Raw genomic sequence first — 13,645 nt, forward strand, 5'->3', positions numbered from 1 at the left:
AAGCTCACATGAATTATTTGTGCCCCAGTACAGAATTAGGTCTAGTGACGCCCCTGGCGTACACGTCATCATTACACGACGTTTTCAAGACGAAACTCCCGGGAAATTTAAAATTGCAATTTCGTAAACTAAAAAGGTCGTATTGGCATGTGTTGCAATGTTAATATTTCATCAGTGATTTATAAACTATCAGACTGCGTGGTGGGTAGTAGTGGGTTTCAGTAGGCATTTAAACCTTCCCGTACCGACCCAGCATTTATGACTTAGCACAATCACGGTTTTACCACTGTGAAAGACCTCTATACAGAGTGTTCTTATCCTTTGCTGAAATCGCTTCCAAATTTGATTTGCCAAACTCCCACCTTTTTTTTTTTTTTCAGGTGAGGGACTTCGTAAAGAAGCAGTTCCCACACTTTCCAAATCGTAGATACATTGTTATCTCTGAGCCCAAATCATAAAAAATGTATCTCCGTACTATATACCTCCTTAAGCTCAGTTGCTCCAAACTCTTTATCAGTGATAAAAGCCTCGTGGGAGAGCGATCTTAACACCAACATATCTGATCAACTCTGGAACTCTGCTCTGAAACTGGTCCACTCCTCCTCTATATGTGCCCGTCTTAGTCTCATCCAATGCAAAGTAATCCATAAAATTCACTACACTAATTCAAAACTATCCAAAATCTACCCCCACCTGTAATAGATGCAAACAATCTCCGGCTGATCATGTCTATGTGTTCTGGTCCTGCTCTAAATTATGTTCCTTTTGGGAGGACATTTTTGACACAATCGGAAAGGCATACGGTCAAGACTTTCCCTCCAACCCATTATCAGCCATTTTTCCCTGATAACACGTGCCCTGTACCACTAACACGCGCTGTGACTTTTACGACCTTGCTGGCCAGGCGACTGATTTTGTTCAATTGGAAGCTGGTTCACCCCCCATCACACGGCCGTTGGATTAGAGAGGTTCTCTACAATTTAAAAGTGGAAAAACTTAGGTTTTCACTAAATGGTTCTGCTCAAGTGTTTGAAAGTTCATGGAGTCCCTTCTTACTGTATGTCAACTCTCTTGATTTATGTCCAGACGCAGATGAGGAATAATCTCCCTTTTATATATTATTATCTTATTTTTTTATTTTTTAAATTTGTAATATTTGTTATTTTTTTATTATTTATTCATTTTTATTTGTATTTCTTTTTTTTCTCTCTTTCTCCCTTTCGCTCTCCTTTCATTCTCTGTCGGTCTCTGGCCTTGTATGTGTGTGTGTGTGAATGTGTCTGTTTTTGTCATCTTACTTGTTTGTTTATGCTGTGTCCCTGATTGGTTTGACCTGAGTGAGGTGGGAGGGTGGGTGAGTGGTTTAGGTTTTAGGGGTAAGGGTGTGAATAATTCACTGTCTTTAAAATTGAAAAATTAAAATTGAACATTTTTCTGTCTATTTGAAAAAGTTGGATTAAAAATAAAAGATAAATCACATGTACATAACTATTCAGACCATTTTCTCAATACCTTTTTGATGTACCTTTGGCAGCAATTACAGCCTCAAGTCTTTTTCTAATACGATGTTTGGCACAATTATCTTTGGGCAATTTTGACCAGCACCTCTCATGCTCCTTCCGGTTAGAAGGGAAGCATTGGTTTTCATCCAGAATGTGTCTCTACAATGCTGCATTTATCTTAGTCTTCTCAGGTAGGTAACCAAGAATCCGATGGTCACCCTGTGAGAGCTAACACATTCCTTTCTTAGAAGGACAACCATCTCTGCAGCAAACCACCAATCAGGTATGTATTGTGTAGTGGCCAGACGGAAGCAATTTCTTGTTAAAAAAGAAAAAAGTTAGCCAAAATGCACCCGAAAGACTCTCAGACCATGAGAAACAAAATTGTTTGGTCTGATGATACAAAGATTGAACTCTTTGGAGTAAATGTCAGGCGTCATGTTTGGAGGAAACCAGGCACTGCTCATCACCAGGCAAATACCATCCCTACAGTGAAGCATGGTGGGGATGTTTTTCAGCGGCTAGAACAGAGAGACTAATCAGAATAGAGGGAAAGATGAATGCAGCAATGTAAAGACATCAAGAATGAAAACCAACACTTCCCTTCCAACCTGATGGAGCTTGAGAGGTGCTGAAAAGTTGGATTGGGCGAAACTGCCCAAAGATAATTGTGCCAAGCTTGTGGCATCGTATAAAAAAGGGACTTGAAGCTGTAATTTCTGCCAGAGGTGCATCAACAAAGTGTTGTGCAAAGGCTGTGATGAATTTGTTCAATTTTGGAATAAGGCTGTAACATAACAAAATGTGGAAAACAATAACAAGCGCTGGGAATACTAGCTCTGTGTATCTTTACGTTACAAGATTTGACTTCTGTGTGTATGACTGTCGATGACTGACAACTTCATTTCACTCCGTTTTTTTAATTCTGCCATAAGAAAGTTATGAGTCACATTTCAGAGAATGTCCTAAATGGGACAATGAACAAGTTACAATTTGGGACTGATTCGTATTCACCGTCTGGATTCAGGAATTTTTTACCATTTTATGGTAGGGACGGTTGTATGTCTGCGCTTTCTGAGTTCTTTTCTTGTTAAGTATGGTATGGTATGCTCTTTATTTTCATTGCACAAGTACAGCGACATTTCAGCAGAAAATGAAAAACATATATAGACATATTTTTTGATGCCGTAAAACTAAAAAAAGTTTTGTAAGTGCTGAAAATATTTCTTTAAAACTAAATACATGTTAACTGAGTGTTGCTACATTTTTGGGATCCACAGTGTTGTGTTCAATATTTCTCAATTAATGTCATGTGTTTCCTTCCACACACACACATACACACACACACTCCGCCACACGCACACACACACGCACAAATTAAAGGCAGAAACCACGATACGCTCCATCATTACGCCAATAATAGTTCACATTAATCTCAGCACACAGACGACTATTAGCAGAGCAGCGCTGGCTTTTGAGGACCGAAATAGTAGCTGTTAGTTGGCGCGCACAGAGGACGCTCATGTTTGTGATCACCTTGCAAGGGACGCTAAAAGGGTGTCGGCGTACAAACTGCCTGGTGGCAAGCACGTCCTCAAAGGAAACCATGGTGAGTTTCGCCAAGACTTATTAAAACCGTTTTTTTTTTCTGTTCATACATCAACTGGTTTAGAACATAATGACCCGCTAGAAAGTTTTGTCGGCAATTAAATGTAACATAAGATCTTTGAGAAAAGCTCTTTGGAGCACATGAATGATAAATCTTTGCTGGTTTTCCCCTTTACCAAGCATTACAAATTCTAGCTATCGTGTGTTTACTCATTCCTTTGTTAACTAGCTGCGAGACCGGCTCTACGTAGGGCCAAGAGAGGGCAGAGCCCCCTCAAATAAATATCTTTCCCCCTCAAATGAAATTTTTGAAGTTGACAAAGTACATTTTAATATACTGACACAATATTATATTACAAGTTGACAAAATTCCAGCTGTATACTCTCGACAGGATCCTCCAGTCTACTTGTGCTTTGTGGACTTGGAGAAGTCATTTGACGGTGTCCCTCGGGAAGTCCTGTGGCGAGGGGTATCTGACCGCCTGATTGTTGGGGACCATTCCCTGTATGATCGTGCCGGAGCTTAGTCTCCATTGCCAGCGGTAAGTTGAACCCGTTTCCAGTGAGAGTTGGACTCTGCCAGGGCTGACCTTTGTCACCGGTTCTGTTCATAACTTTTATGGAGATAATTTCTAGGCAGTCAGGGCATGGAGGGGATCCAGTTTGGTGGTTGGAGGATCAGGTTTCTGCTTTTTGCAGATGATGTTGTCCTGCCCGGATCTTCAACTCTTACTGGATCGGTTCGCAGCTCAGTGTGAAGCGACTGGGATTAGAATTAGCACACCCAAGTGCGAGTTCATGATTCTCGCGCCGTAAAGCGCGGAGTGCCATCTCCGGGTTTGGGAGGAAATCTTGCCCCAAGTTGAGAAGTTTAAGTACATCAGAGTAGGGTTTTACGGTATACCGGTATTAGTATAGTACTGCTTTATTAATTAATCATATTCGGTACTGTACCGCCTCTGAAAAGTACCGGTATCTAAATATATGTATCGGGACAACCCTACCTCAGAGTCTTGTTCACAACTGAAGGAAAAGTGAGTCGTAAGATAGACAGGCCAATTGGTGTGGCGTCTGCAGTGATGTAAACCCTGCATTGATCAGTCGTGGGAAAGAATGAGCTGAGCTGACGTAAAAGCTTTCAATTTATGGGTTAATCTACAACCACATTCTCATGAATCGTCATGAGCTTTGGGTTATGACCAAAAGGACTAGATTAAGGGTACAAGCGGCCAAAATGAGTTTCCTGCGTGGCGGGGCAGTCCCTTACAGATAGGGTGAGAAGTCCTGTCATTCGGGACGGAGCTCAAAGTAAAACCGCTGCTCCTCCACATCGAGAGGAGCCAGATAAGGTGGTCGAGCACAATACAACATCTCCTCTCATCTCTGTCACTCCACGAGTCCGCGAACACACAGACACACACACACCCCTTCTCTCAGCCGTCAGTAAACCAGCGTCGACGTATAAGAACGAAGCAAAAAACTAAATACAATAATTATTAATTTAGTCTTGTAGCACTTTAACAGCGTACATAATTGAGAGAGTGGGGGTTAGCGATGAAGGTGAGCCAATCAGACGCTTTTCCTTGTGAAACAAAGAAGTACGATTTTCTCCAGACAGCACCAAAACAAAAATGTATGTATTTAACGTATACCACATCACACATCTGAGGGAGAGTGAAGAGGACACATTTTATTATGACGCTACATGAAGTCATCAGGAGGTGAATCATCGATTGTGAAATCTTCACAACTGTAAGTTAAAGCTTTGTGTATTTGCTGTTTCCGGGTCTAATGCACTCATAAACAAATTATGATGAAGGCATGCATTGTAACTTTGTTCAACAAAACACCTGCTTTGCCAGAGACGTAGCATAAAAAATAGAAAAAGTGTCTGAAAGTTAGGAATTCTTGACTCTCAGTTAGTAAAACATTACTTGAAAACCAACATTTTAACCTGTCAAAAGTGTAGTAATGTTTTGTTTTTCTGTGTGAATGAGTGAAGAATACAGAAATCTATTTCCGAGGGGGGCTGTAAACTAGAAGAGCTCTGCTCACGACGCCACAGTTTTGACTAAAAAACTGTATTTCCTGACTACTGATTGTGATCACAGCTACAGGACAGCTTGCAAACATATTTTACTTCAACTCTGCCCCGCGGGAGGCATAGATTCTCTAAAGTAAGCAAACCAAAAGGTGCCAAAAAAAACGGGGGCTAACTAGCTAAATGATAGCTCAAAGACAGTGTCTAGAAACCCAAAGCTAAACTACAAAACCGAAAGAGTTGGACATATTCTAAATGTTTCTGACCACACAAGTGATCAACAAGAAAGGCTGACACAGCTCTGGCCGGTGCAAGGTACTTGAAAAATATATCATGGATCAGCCACAGAAGTAAACAACACCAACGGCTTTACTTCGCTGCCGAGCAGTCATGGGCACGACAAGAAGTCGTCAACGGATCAATACACAATAACCAAAGGTGGAAACGGCCTTAAAGCGTTACAAAGTGATGTCAACAATATCCACAAAAATATTATCAAAGGTGTACAATAAGATGACAGAAAAGTCTTGTAGTAATATGGCAGAATTCAGGAAGTTCAGAGAAGAAATTAAGATTTTCAGTGAAGTCAGTATTAAAAAAAGGGAGGTGGAGAAACCGAATGAGGAGAATGCTAAATTGAATGGCATTTGCATGCCATTCAACAAGATAGTACTGAGTTGAAGAACTTCAGCTACAAAATATCCCCAATCTGGGAAATATCAGTGTTTTGGAAGACATCAAAGAGGAAATGGATCAGTTTAAACAACAGAATGACATACGCATCAATCCTCGATCCTATGCAAGACCAGTTGACAACAGAGGAGAACCAGATGACATGGACCTTGCTTCAATGGAGCAACAATGGAGCAACAATTCCGAGAATTGATGTCAAAATTAACACCATTGATGCGTGCATAACACTGAATAGAGGCGGCAACAATACCACGACAGTAATCGTCGTAAAACCTGCCAACGTAGTGTCAAAGCGCTTTGAGTACCTTGAAGGTAGAAAAGCGCTATACAAGTACAACCCATTTATCATTTATAACGTGAAATTCAAAATGGCATTGCTGACACAGGGGAAAAAGCTGAAGGGCACAAATGTGTACATGAACGAGCACCTCACTAAACGCAATGCTGAAATCACCAAGAAAGTACACGACTTGAGGACACTGGGGAAAATTCAGAGAACTTGTAGCGCCAACAGTCATGTCATGTCAATATCAATCAATCAATTAATGTTTACTTATATAGCCCTAAATCACCAATAAAATACAACAACATAATAATCATCTGTGGGACAAGCGGTAGAAAATGGATGGATGTATATATAGATCACATAAGTCAAACATTGATACGTTTGAGAACTGGATTACAGCAACTTTTAATGAATCAGTCAAAAAATGACTTTATTGACCTCTTGAACCCTAACAAACAAAAGTCCATTGATTACTTTATAGACACAATGTATAGTCTGGGTTTATATCCTAAAATCACAAGAACAAGTAGAATCTCAGGAAACAGCGCTACACTTATTGATAATATTTTTTATTAATTTTGATAATAATACCACAAGTGGTCTGCTAATATCCGACATCGGTGATCATCTGCAAGTTTTCACAGTCTACGATGGACGCTATAAGAAGAGGAACATTGATGACAATAATACATTTCAAAGAATATGCACAGAGCAAAGTATGACAGCATTTAAAGGGGAACATTATCACCAAACCTGTGCAAGCGTCAATATATACCTTGATGTTGCAGAAAAAAGACCATATATTTTTTTAACCGATTTCCGAACTCTAAATGGGTGAATTTTGGCCTTTCTATTTATCGGTCTTTTAGCGCTGAAGTCAGAACGTGACGTCACCGAGGTAACACACCCGCCATTTTCATTTTCACATTACAAACACCGGGTCTCAGCTCTGTTATTTTCAGTTTTTTCGACTATTTTTTGGAACCTTGGAGACATCATGTCTCGTCGGTGTGTTGTCGGAGGTGTTAACAACACTAACAGGGAGGGATTCAAATTGCACCACTGGCAAGAAATCTGCCGCCAGACCCCCATTGAATTTTCCCAAGTGTCTTCACATTTTACCGGCGATGCTAAGACTGACATGACACAGAGATGTATGGATAACCTGCAGATGCATTTGCAACGATTAAGTCAACGATATCACAAAGGTGAGTTTTGTTGATGTTGTTGACTTATGTGCTAATCAGACATATTTGGTCACGGCATGACTGCCAGCTAATCGATGCTAACATGCTATGCTAATCGATGCTAACATGCTATTTACGCTAGCTGTATGTACATTTGAAACTATATACCCACATTTAATGCGAAACAAACACTTACCAATCGACGGATTTAAGTTGCTCCTGTGTCACGAGATGCGAAAGTCCTGATCGTTTGGTCCGCACATTTTACCGGCGATGCTAATAAGGCAGCCATGCTATGGGCCACTTCATTAGGTACACCCATGCTATGGCCGAATAGCGTCAATAGCTATTCGCTCAATAGCTTCAATTTCTTCTTCAATTTCGTTTTCGCTATCTGCCTCCATACTCCAACCATCTGTTTCATTACATGCGTATAGCCGCTGAAATCCGAGTCTGAATCCGAGCTAATGTCGCTATATCTTGCTGTGGTAACCACCATGTTGTTTGTATTGGCAGCACTGTATGACGTCACAGGGAAATGGACAGTTGCATCGCAAATAGCGAAAATCAAGAACTTTGAAGCTTTTTTTAGGGATGTTCCGGGAGGTGTAAAATTTTGAAAAAAAACTTCGAAAAATAAAACAAGCCACTGGGAACTGATTTTTATTGTTTTTAACCCTTTTGAAATTGTGATAATGTTCCCCTTTAAGAATGACCTGAGAGATCAAAGTTGGGACAATGTATACAGTGAAAATGATGTACATAATGCATATGGAACAAGTTTTAATACTTTCATGATGCTTTATGACAAACACTGTTCATTGATGGTGTACCCCGCTTTCCGCCCGAATGCAACTGAGATAGGCTCCAGCGACCCCCCGTGACCGCAAAAGGGACAAGCGGTAGGAAATGGATGGATGGACTGTTCATTGAAACAACTTGGTAAGAGGCAAAAAAAAACAATCAACCATGGATGACAAAATGATTTAAATATGATTTCAACAAGAAAAATACATTATATACAACATTTAAAACTAAATCTACAGAGGCCAAAAACAAGTACAAAACGTATAAGAACAAGCTAACTAGCATACTACTAACACGTAAGAAAAAATATTACAGCCAATTATCAGACCGGAACAAATACAATACGAATAAACTCTGAAATGTGGAAGCAGCTCCCCAGCCGCTGATGTCAATACAGCCAGCACACGCTGTTAGCTCCTCCTGCTCATGGTGCTGCTAAAAATAGTTCTTCTGAATTAGATATGTGGATTGTACTTTATTGATTCCTTCAGGAAAGTTCCTTCAGGAAAATTAAAATTCCAGCAGCAGTGTACAGAGTTGAGATCAATTTAAAAAGTAAAATGTAAATAATGGGGGTTTCAATGGAAACAAAATGGAAAAAACATTACAATAAGAATAAAAATAAAAAGCAACAATGGGAATAAAAATATAACAGTAACATAAGAATATAACAAGAGAAACTAGGGAGTAGTGACCATGTTATGAAAAAGTATTGCACTGTTATTGTTTTGGATCCACCGTCATCCTAGTACCCTCCGCCCCCCGCCCCAGAGAGGAGTTGTACAGTCTAATGGCATGTGGGACAAATTAGTTTTTTAGTCTATTGGTCCTGCACTTGGGATGAAGCAGTCTAGCACTGAACAGGCTCCTCTGGCTACTGATAACTGTATGCAGAGGGTGGCTGGCATCATCCAGGATGCTCACTAGTTTTTCCACAGTCCTCTTCTCTGCCACCGTCACCAGTGAGTCCAGATTTATTTTGATTGTAGAACCGGCCCGCCTGATCAGTTTCTCCAGTCTGTAGCTGTCCTTCTTAGATGTACTGCCCCCCACCCCCCAGCACACTACCATGTAGAACAGAACACTGGCAACAACAGACTGGTAGTACATCCACAGGAGTTTTCTACAAATGTTGAAGGAGGAAACAGCCTGCTCTGTCCTTTCTTGTACAGGTGGTCCGTGTTAACAGTCCAGTACAGCTTATTGTCCACCCAAACCCCAAGCTACTTGAATGAGTCCACGGTCTGTACCTCAACTCCCTCGATCACAATAGGTTGTGACTGTGGACTCGACCTCCCAAAGTCAATTACCAGCTCCTTGGTCTTTGACGGGTTGAGTTGCAAGAGGTTCATGTGGCACCAGACAGCAAAGTCCCTCACCAGGCTCCGAAACGCCTCCTCTCTGCCGTCCCTGATGCACCCGACGATGGCTGTGTCATCCGCGTACTTCTGGATGTGACACAGCTCTGAGTTGTAGCAGAAGTAAGCCGTGTACAGGGTAAAAAGAAGAGGGGCCAGCACAGTTCCTTGCGGTGCTCCGGTGCTGCTGATCACAGGGTAAGACGTGATGTCCTTCAGTCTGACGTACTGCGGCCTGTCGGTGAGGTAGTTCAAAATCCAGGCAACCAGGCAGGGGTCCACTCGCATTCGGTCCAGCTTGTCCTTTATCGCTTATAATAATAATATCACTAATACTTGGTTATTATTGAAGTCACAAAATGTAAATAGTGTATTGTTGATGCTTTTGGATGTTTTTTTAAAGGGATTTATTGGTGGTATAGAGGACCTCCCATTGACTCCGTTATAAGCAGACTTGTATTCACGTTTGCTTACGAGTTATAATGCATTAAAAATAAATACATCTGTTGTCTTGTCTCTCATTGTGAACGGTAGGTAAACTTCCAAAAAAAGTGCAGTTCCCCTTGACCGTAAAGCTATACCAGCAGGAGCTTGACAAAGTGCAGTCCACTTCTCCAGGTTGGTGTTGGACTCAAAGCAAACAAACAAATTAAATGAAGGAGGCAGCATTGTTTCTACTTTATTAGTACAGAAAAAAACGTGCTGCAGCATGATGGAACAACATGTATACAAGATGCCCCCTTCACATTTCGGACTGCTCACTCACATACGTCTGCCCAGAAACGGCTCACTGTATTAAAAAAACAAACTACACAAGTAGTTTCTGCAAGACTTTGTAAAAGGGCTGGGAAATTGACAAAGGAAAAGCAAAATTGTGTTAAGGATCTGGATCAAAGGCATGTCACTGGGATATCTTCTAGGCTTTTAACTTCCACCCTTTTCCCTTCTGAAAATGAACCTCAGCGTACATTTAGCATGAACCTTGTGACTTCACAAAACAATGACACTGCTCATAGACACAAGAATAGAGTTTGGTGGTTAGAAAACACATTTTTAACAAACGGTAGGTGTTTTTTTTATTCCGTTTTATAGAGTACACATCTGAATGTGTTCATGAAAAAAAAAGTCCTTATACGTAGAAAGGCATACCTGATAAGAATGTACCTGATCTGAACCAAAAAGTGCCCAACAGAAATGCACCATCTAACTAATGTCTAACAATAGTCTTTTGTGACTGTTAGTGGTACTGGAAGGATTCCATTGCAGTGGTTGCTGTCATCCTGGGACTAACTAATAAGAATGTTGTTGTGACTATTGTTTTCTCGTCCCTCCCCCAGTTGCTAAACTAGGGCACTAAGATTTCTGTGTTACTAGAATCGCGGATGGAAACACGGATGGGCCAATAAAAATGGAATCTACTTTTGACTCATATTCATTGAGCCACGGCAATAATTTGGCTTGGAGCCCTGCACTCTTCTCAGGGGAATTCTGTGCCTAACTCCAAGACATGCGCAGACCTCAAACACAAATGTGCGGAAAAATAACGAAACAAATTTTTAGCCCAAGTTCCGAAATGACTTTAACTTTTTTTTTTTACAAATGTGAGGAATATTTCTCCTGTCCAAAGGCAAAACCTAGTAACTCACTTCTAGCTGATTTTGAGAAAACAAAGGAAAACCACTCTATCTTGATGCTGTCTAACAAAGATCTACAAAGTCATCAAACGTATAGATGTTTTCTTGAGCTTTAATTTTCTTGCCGATTGAGCCATGGATTGAATCTGCTCTCATGAACGTGTGCCCTTTCTCCAGATATTGTATCACAATCTCGGGCGGGCCCCATTCTGCGTTTGAACATTGGGCAAGAGCTGTGTACAGTGTCCAGTTTTTAGTTTGACCTCCACAGTTATCTGCCCAAAAGTGTATGCAAGGGGAAGAATCAAGAACAATACATTTAATGAAGGTGCTTGCAAGGTCTTGGGCCAAACTTCCAAATATCCCCTCGTGCCATAATATCACATAATCAGGTTGACCGTCGGCCCCCATTCGTGCAAATGTCTCATTAAAGACAATAAGGCAACTGACAAAGAAGCTCAGATTGGTCCCTTGAGATACTAGGTTTTTCTGTTGTATCTACGCGGTTATGTGGTATTTGCTGGGTCCTGCCATGCGCGTAACAGCTTACTTACGGAACAAATTACAATATCGCATACACTAATGCAAAGCATATCACCTAGGAACTCCAAAATTATTATCAGCTCAGTTTAGACCAAAATTTAGTTACTGGGTTTTGCCTTTGGACGGAAGACTTGTCGCCCAAAATAATACGCCTGATATGGCCAGTCAAGACTCACTATTGTGTCATGTACAAGGATGTTAACTGGGATATTCCTAAATTGAGGCATTCATTTCAGTGTTTTTGTTTTTTTTTTAAATGTATTTACTCAAATGTTCCACCGAACTTGAAAACACTTTTGCTACAGTATACGCTCCTTATTCTCTCAGACATATGACTTATCCTTTTTTTACAATCCCTAAAATTCATAAAGAAATAGGCTGTTGGTCAGTCAGGTTTAAAGCCCCATTTGTTGTATGTTTTAAAAATCTTCCTGCTTCTTTAATGTCCATTTCTTGTTTATTTATCTTTAAATCAAATTTATTTTTACAGTTGCTTACAAGTTGTTCTTGTTTCTGATGTTAAAGTTGTATAATGTTGCTCTTGATAGTGTATTGTACTGTTGTGTATTTTAATCTTTTGCAATGGTTTAGGTAAATGTGTGTGACCAAGTGTGATATGGGGTGCTTTGGAAGTGGTATAGGGCGGTGTGTTTTTGTGTTTGTTGTGTGTTACTGTGTTGTAAGTTTTTAAGTGTTCTGTATTTCTGTACATACACACTTGAAAACAAAATGCTGCATCTCAAGGGGTTATCCCAAATCAATTGAAATTTTAAATAAAAAGTTAGGCCATGGCAGAGGTTTGTATGCCACTGATTTTACTTTAAAGAGTGTGCTGAGCATCAATCCCAAGAGAATACAAGTTTTAAATGTGCTGAAAGCAGGAAAAGAGAAAAAAGGAGGTGCCGAGCCCTCGTCTGTCTGGACAGGAAATGGGCTGCTTTAATCTTTGACCCCAGTCCACTAGGCGTCTTTATGCGTGTGGTAGAACAGGTTCTTTTAGGCTTGATGGACAGATGGTGGTCATGGTAGCACATGCAGGTGCTGAGCCCCAAGGTGGATGCGAGTGGCATTCAGTCCCAGCAGGGAAATCACAGAGGGTATGATGTGATGAAATGAAGGGAAACAACGGTCAGGTGACATGCTCTGGACAAGCATAAACTTTGATCAGCCCAGGATCGGTTCTTGGCGGGCAAAAGTTGCGAGTTTTGTTTGGTCGGCCGCTGGGCTGCAATAAAAGAATACTGCCTCAGCAAGCTTCCCGGAATACAAACTCACGATATTGTTCCCTTGAAAATGGTTTGTTCTGCTTTCAACATTCTCGGACTGGACCGCAAATGCTCAACGGATGGAGGAGGAGGAGAGCGGGGATGCAGTGTAAATGTCGCCCCCCCGAGCAGTGAGGCCAGGGGTTACTGCTGGGGACTCTCCCCTGAAGGCAAGTCAAAGTCAAAATGGGTAATAATAAACGCTCTGAGTTTTACGTTTCTGGACACCACCTACTGGACATGATGCATGCGGTCTGCCGGCCATCATCAAATCTAGTGACGAAACCTACACCAAAGTAGAAGATTGTTGTAACTATGAACACATTTAAAAACTGTTTTCTTGAAATAATTCAAAAAAATCATCACACATGCTTTTAAACAAAAAGTACAACAAATCAAAATACCCTCCACACACACACACACACACACTGGTTGGCCCAGTCTAAATAAATCCATTCCAGACATCTAATCCCAGGCTTTGCCGTGTGCAACGTTTGTTTTTGTGTTTACGGAAGAATGTCAGCCGTCCGAAGACACGCAGAGAGAAAGGTTAAACCGCTAGACCCCAAAAGACTGCACAAACATGATTCAATTCTAATTTGTTATAGAAGGTATGCCGAGCACAATGCAGTCTAATTATTAACGATCTTGCTGGCCCTGGTTGCATTTTTAATTTTTTTTTATCTTAATTTTGGATGATGCAACGTCAACCTGTGGTGGT

General features: G+C 40.9%; 2 long non-coding RNA genes across 2 annotated transcripts in view; one reads left to right on the forward strand and one right to left on the reverse strand.

The window, feature by feature from the left end:
- Window positions 1-13,645, reverse strand: part of LOC133553120 (uncharacterized) — a 156,326-nt gene that overhangs the window by 129,917 nt on the left and 12,764 nt on the right. The gene's annotated exons all lie outside the window — the stretch shown is intronic.
- Window positions 2,965-13,645, forward strand: part of LOC133553119 (uncharacterized) — a 31,216-nt gene continuing 20,535 nt past the window's right edge. The window contains exons 1-2 of the long non-coding RNA XR_009806845.1: window positions 2,965-3,111; window positions 3,503-3,652. This is a non-coding gene — a long non-coding RNA (uncharacterized LOC133553119). The remainder of the gene's footprint in view (window positions 3,112-3,502; window positions 3,653-13,645) is intronic.

This window comes from Nerophis ophidion, linkage group LG05 (assembly GCF_033978795.1).
Source record: "Nerophis ophidion isolate RoL-2023_Sa linkage group LG05, RoL_Noph_v1.0, whole genome shotgun sequence".
NCBI lineage: Eukaryota > Metazoa > Chordata > Actinopteri > Syngnathiformes > Syngnathidae > Nerophis > Nerophis ophidion.